The sequence below is a fragment of the Bactrocera dorsalis genome, chromosome 2 (assembly GCF_023373825.1).
Source record: "Bactrocera dorsalis isolate Fly_Bdor chromosome 2, ASM2337382v1, whole genome shotgun sequence".
NCBI classification, from domain to species: domain Eukaryota; kingdom Metazoa; phylum Arthropoda; class Insecta; order Diptera; family Tephritidae; genus Bactrocera; species Bactrocera dorsalis.
Window position 1 is genome coordinate 55,171,579 of NC_064304.1, and position 6,951 is coordinate 55,178,529.

The following is a 6,951-nucleotide window of genomic DNA, read 5'->3' on the forward strand; positions in this document are numbered from 1 at the left end:
TTTGATATTGCTGGGAGCTATGGGGACTCAAATTTGGTTGGCGATAAGTTTGCTGAGGGTGATGTATATGGGCTAATTCGGGATAGAATCTTGATTCGGGAAATCGTGAGTTTAATGGTTGTACCTGCCTTGCCATGGGGGGTTGTTGTCTAGGAATGAAAGAGTTGAAACTTTGATGTCTGGGGACTGCTGGTGCATTTAACACTTGGTTGTTGGCATGGTGTGCTCTAAAGCTTTGATTTTCCAGGTTTAGACAAAGGTGTATTGCCTCTGGTAAAGTCTTGGGTTCTTTTATACCTAGAAGCCTCGGGAGGTCACCGGAAAGTCCTCTCACAAAGGTATCCAGGGCCTTGGCACGGTAGTTGTCCGTTAGTAGATGGACTGCCTCCTCGCCAATTTCCATGCATCCTATTTTGTTAAGTATTAGGGATAATTGACTATAAACCTTCTGATAAAATTCGTTTATAGAGCTCCTTCCCTGAATAAGGCACGTCATTTGATATTTTAGAGTCCCTATGTCGCGTTTATCGGCATAGTGGGTGGTCAGACAACGGGAGATGGCTGTCCAATCCAAGGGGGTGTTATATGATTCTAACGCTATGTCCGCTTTTCCAACAATTTTGTTCCGGATTACCTTTAGAATTCCGAAAAATTTTGGGGTGCCCTTTGAGGGTTCATATATCTTTATAATTCGCTCGACACTTTTTTTCCATGAGCTGAACTCAGAGGCGTTTCCTGAGAATTCTCTCAAGGATCGTACGACATCTGGGACTTTATCCATTTCAGCCATATTATTCCTATATTGCTCTTCTATGGTCTGATCTTTTATAATAGGGTTATTGTTATTGCCTAGAGTAGTCCTGACTAGCTCTGGTCCACTGGCTTCTATAGCCTGGGAAACCATAGCTCGTATCATGTTTGCCAAGTCTGGGGAAATTCGTTGGGCAGGTGAGGGAGTTGTGTTATTCCCTAACACGGGTGGTCTGATTAAATTATTTGGATTTGCCATTTTCTTTTGTTATTATTATCTGCTTTTTATTTTTTATAATTAATTTATCCTTTTAGATTTTTGTTTAGTTGATAAATCACTGGAGTGTCCCTTGGGTGGTGAATCGCAGTGTTTTTTTTTATGTTATAAGCTGGAGGGTCCCCCCGAGGGTGGTGAATCGCAGCCTCAGTAATATTTAATTTTATAGGCTGTACAAGCCAATTTGTTATTTCTAGATTTTAGCTATTTACCTATTTTCCAAAAACTTCCTTTATTTAAAAAATTTTTTGCTACTTATTTTTCTTTGTTTAAATTTTCCACAATTTTCTATTTTTTCACAAAAACTTTTCTTTATTTAAATTTTTCACTTTTCTGACGTATATCTAAATTCCTTCTCTAACTATTTTTATTTCATTAAAAGTTAAGAATAGGGTTTATATGGTAGAATTAGTACTTATAATCTATTTTCTTACATTAGTAGCAGCTGCATTGTTGATAGATATGCCGGTAAGTGTGCTGATATCCTTTTTCCTTTACGGTACTCGGGAACACTTGCTTACTCCTTGCTGTTTTACTCCGGGTCGGCTGGTGTCGTGCTGTCGTTGGGGCGTCAAGAAAGTTTCACGTTCGTCTTCACGCCACTTTATGCTGATTTTATGTTGGTTTCAACAATTTCTTTGTAGTGTTATTATCTCACTTTTTGTGTGGAGCCGTTTTTATTATGGCACAGTTCGAAACTGTGATCGCAGTTTGAACCTGTGAATTGCGGTCACAGTTCGAACCTGTGAATTACGATCACAATAGCAAATACATAGCAGAAAAGTAACAACTTTCTTCAGGGTATTGTATATATCGTATATGCTATTTTTCGTCATAGCGGTTTGAAGTTTTGAGTGTAACGTTTTATAATTTTTAATAATGGCAGGAAATGTATTAAGGAAAAGAAGTGAAGTATAGCAGATATTTGAAGTGGTAGATGAAATGTAAGCAAAATGAAATTATGGAATATTTTAATTTGTTTTAATTAAAGTTTTAATTTTACTTATTGTTAAAACCAAATATGAAAGCTTTTTGTGATGAAAACAAGAATTGTAACTAATTAATTTCAGAAAAAATTATGGAATAAAAAAATTACGGGGTTTTAATATTTTCCCAAAGATTAGGAAACTCCCGTTAATTATTAGATCTTGAAAATATTAAAAGCGGGTATTCTAAACAAACAAATTATCAGCACACTAATGGTAATTCCTTCTAAGAAATGTGTGAAACCATCATACCAACATACAAATGAACTATGCTATACGGTCTAAGTGTCAGGTAGCCGAACCGCTCCAACATTTGCGAAAATGTAGTGAAAAGAAAGACGGAAAAACTTGACTCGAGTTACAGGAGTCAAAAGAGAATTTGCCGCCAATAACGACAAAATGTTTTCGTCGTTCCCACGTCAGTCGGGTCTACGTATGTGGAACAGATCAGGACTTTTATTCGGCCAAATAGTGTCAAATTGGCAGAATCTGCCGCTACAACAACAACGATGTTTTAACGTCGACTTAGTTGCGATCGCAATAGCAATATAAAATCACAGTGATTTAAAAATAGCAATCACTGAAATCACAGATATCGAAAAATCACCATATCGCTCATCTCTAGTTTCAACTTAGCTGGTGCTAAGTTATACATAAAAGTATCTGTGAATACATGCATGTTCTTAATGTAAAATGAGTATCGTAAATATATTTGTATATTTAAGAGCTTCATGTGCTGAACACAGCGACATCTGTCAAATATTAAAATACACATGTTCTTATGTAGCTGTTTAAATAACAGTGTCCTTAAGGACGTGTGTATTTTAATATTTGACAGATTTCGCTTGAAGCCTGTCAATATGTTTCAGGACATTATACATGTGTACTACATTGGAACGCATATAAGTATATGTGTTTGATTATGTATACATTTTTATGTTTTGTACTGCCTCGGAATGACTCATCTACTATTAAATATTTGAACACTAACTATAGCTGATATTTGTACTATTTAAGAAAAGTCATAAACATATTTATGTTTAATATCACATTAAAACCTGGCGCGTATATTTTTCATTCACAATTTTTGTTTGTTTAGTAGCATTCAAAACTTTTTTATTAACCACAGTACATATATACATATATTTAAGGTTTGTCCATGATTATTATCCAAAGCTGGACAAGTATTGAATTCTAATTACTGCATATTCTTAATATTACTAATATAAATATATTTGTTAACTAGCGGAAGTGGAACTGCTTGCACTAGATCGTGAGGACTTCGAACGAATTTTGTTGCCTTACTTAAAAAAGACCTGGGAACACAAGAAATCTGTATTACGGTACCTTGGCTATTTTGACTTCTTCACAAATGAACAGGTAATAATACAGTAATTGTTATGTTACTACACACCAGACATTTTTTTTTTCTTTTTTTTAAGGGGAAGTATCAAAAACCGGAGTGCGATCCGCTAAATTTTACGTACTTCCAACTTAAAATACTCGCATGGAACCACCTGATTAAGTATTACTTCGTGGGAGTGATAAAACATTTAAGTCTTTTTTATGGCACGGACGCTTACACTGCTCTATATCTCTTTGTTTTGTCATTAAGTGAGGCTGCCGCTTCGCTGACAGCTTTCCAGTTCTTAGTTGACTGACACATGAGTAATACTTTCCATTGTAAAACTACTACCGAGTGTAGTTTTCAAATTTTCAATACTAGAATACCTGCTCATAGTCATCAAATCACTCTGTACACGGTCGACAATTCGGACTAATGTCGTGCTGGAGTCTGTACAGGTACTTTCTAAAGTAACCATGTCTACACAGTATTTTGGTTAGGTAGAAATCCAGGTCCCCATGTCGTCTGTCGATCCAGGAATGGATATCAGGTATCAGTCGATAGGGCCACCGTACTTTGGGTGAGGTTTGTCACCGCTGCTGCCATATCGTTAAGCTTTTCACTCTCTCTTCTCTTTTGGCTCCTATACATGGCCTGATAATTTGTATACTCGCTCGTCATTGGGAATCATACTGGCTATTACTTCAGCAGCATCAATTGAAATTGTTCGGAAAGCATTGATAACTCTTAGCGCCGACAGCCTGTGCATTGTCATATGCCATATGCCTTTATACCTAGCGCCTGGACCTCATAACCTTTGCGAGTAAAAAACGTCGGCTGGAACACAGGCAGCATTTTTTTGTCATCATTTTTGATAAGGAATTCAGGAGGCTTATCCCACAATCTGCGCCAACTACCGTGGGATAAGCCTCCTCAACATCGCGTACAAGGTTCTATCGAGCGTATTGTGTGAAAGATTAAAGCCCACCGTCAACAAACTGATTGGACCTTATCACTGTGGCTTCTTCTTCTTCTTTACTGGCGTAGACACCGCTTACGCGATTATAGCCGAGTCAACAACAGCGCGCCAGTCGTTTCTTCTCTTCGCTACGTGGCGCCAATTGGATATTCCAAGCGAAGCCAGGTCCTTCTCCACTTGGTCCTTCCAACGGAGTGGAGGTCTTCCTCTTCCTCTGCTTCCCCCGGCGGGTACAGCGTCGAATACTTTCAGAGCTGGAGTGTTTTCGTCCATTCGGACAACATGACCTAGCCAGCGTAGCCGCTGTCTTTTAATTCGCTGAACTATGTCAATGTCGTCGTATATCTCGTACAGCTCATCGTTCCATCGAATGCGATATTCAACGTGGCCAACGCGCAAAGGACCATAAATCTTTCGCAGAACTTTTCTCTCGAAAACTCTCAACGTCGACTCATCTGTTGTTGACATCGTCCAGGCCTCTGCACCATATAGCAGGACGGGAATTATGAGTGACTTATAGAGTTTGGTTTTTGTCTGTCGAGAGAGGACTTTGCTTCTCAATTGCCTACTCAGTCCGAAGTAGCACCTGTTGGCAAGAGTTATCCTGCGTTGGATTTCAAAGCTGACATTGTTGGTGGTGTTTACGCTGGTTCCAAGATAGACGAAATTATCTACAACTTCAAAGTTATGACTGTCAACAGTGACGTGAGTGCCAAGTCGCGAGTGCGATGACTGTTTGTTTGATGACAGGAGATATTTCGTCTTGCCCTCGTTCACTGCCAGACCCATTTGCGTTGCTTCCTTGTTCAGTCTGGAGAAAGCAGAACTAACGGCGCGGGTGTTGAGACCGATGATATCAATCTCATCGGCATACGCCAGCAGCTGTACACTCTTATAAAAGATTGTACCTGCTCGATTAAGTTCTGCAGCTCGAACTATTTTCTCCAGCAGCAGATTGAAGAAATCGCACGATAGGGAGTCGCCTTGTCTGAAACCTCGTTTGGTATCGAACGGCTCGGAGAGGTCCTTCCCGATCCTGACGGAGCTTTTGGTCCCGCTCAATGTCAGTTTACACAGCCGTATTAGTTTTGCGGGGATACCAAATTCAGACATTGCGGCATAAAGGCAGCTCCTTTTCGTACTGTCGAAAGCAGCTTTAAAATCGACGAAGAGGTGATGTGTGTCGATTCTCCTTTCACGGGTCTTTTCCAAGATTTGGCGCATGGTGAATATCTGGTCGGTTGTTGATTTACCAGGTCTGAAGCCACACTGATAAGGTCCAATCAGTTTGTTGACGGTGGGCTTTAATCTTTCACACAATACGCTCGATAGAACCTTATACGCGATATTAAGGAGGCTAATCCCACGGTAGTTGGCGCAGATTGTGGGGTCTCCTTTTTTATGGATTGGGCATAGCACACTTAAATTCCAATCGTTGGGCATGCTTTCGTCCGACCATATTTTACAAAGAAGCTGATGCATGCTCCTTATCAGTTCTTCGCCGCCGTGTTTGAATAGCTCGGCTGGCAATCCATCCGCCCCCGCCGCTTTGTTGTTCTTCAGGCGGGTAATTGCTATTCGAACTTCTTCTTGGTCGGGCAATGGAACGTCTTTTCCATCGTCATCGATTGGGGAATCGGGTTCGTCTTCTCCTGGCGTTGTGTGTTCACTGCCATTCAGCAGGCTGGAGAAGTGTTCCCTCCATAATTTAAGTATGCTCTGGGCATCGGTGACTAGATCACCTTGGGGGGTTCTACATGAGTATGCTCCGGTCTTGAAACCTTCTGTAAGCCGCCGCATCTTTTGGTAGAATTTTCGAGCATTACCCCTGTCGGCCAGCTTATCAAGCTCTTCGTACTCACGCATTTCGGCCTCTTTCTTTTTCTGTCTACAAATGCGTCTCGCTTCCCTCTTCAACTCTCGGTATCTATCCCATCCCGCACGTGTTGTGGTCGATCGTAACGTTGCGAGGTAGGCAGCCTGTTTTCTCTCCGCTGCGACACGGCACTCCTCGTCGTACCAGCTGTTCTTTTGCACCTTCCGAAAACCAATGGTTTCGGTTGCAGCTGTACGTAAGGAGTTTGAAATGCCGTCCCACAGTTCCCTTATACCGAGTTGTTGACGAGTGCTCTCAGAGAGCAGGAGTGCAAGCCGAGTAGAAAATCGTTCGGCTGTCTGTTGTGATTGCAGCTTCTCGACGTCGAACCTTCCTTGTGTTTGTTGGCGTGCGTTTTTTGCTGCACAGAGGCGGGTGCGAATCTTAGCTGCAACAAGATAGTGGTCCGAGTCGATGTTAGGACCTCGGAGCGCACGCACATCTAAAACACTGGAGACGTGTCTTCCGTCTATCACAACATGATCGATCTGGTTGGTAGTTTTTCGATCCGGAGACAGCCAGGTAGCTTGATGAATCTTCTTATGCTGGAATCTAGTACTACAGATAACCATATTTCGGGCCCCGGCGAAGTCGATCAGCCTCAACCCATTTGGGGATGTTTCCTCGTGGAGGCTGAATTTACCGACCGTAGTGCCAAAGATACCTTCTTTGCCCACCCTGGCGTTGAAGTCGCCAAGCACGATTTTGACATCGTGGCGGGGGCAGCTCTCATAAGCG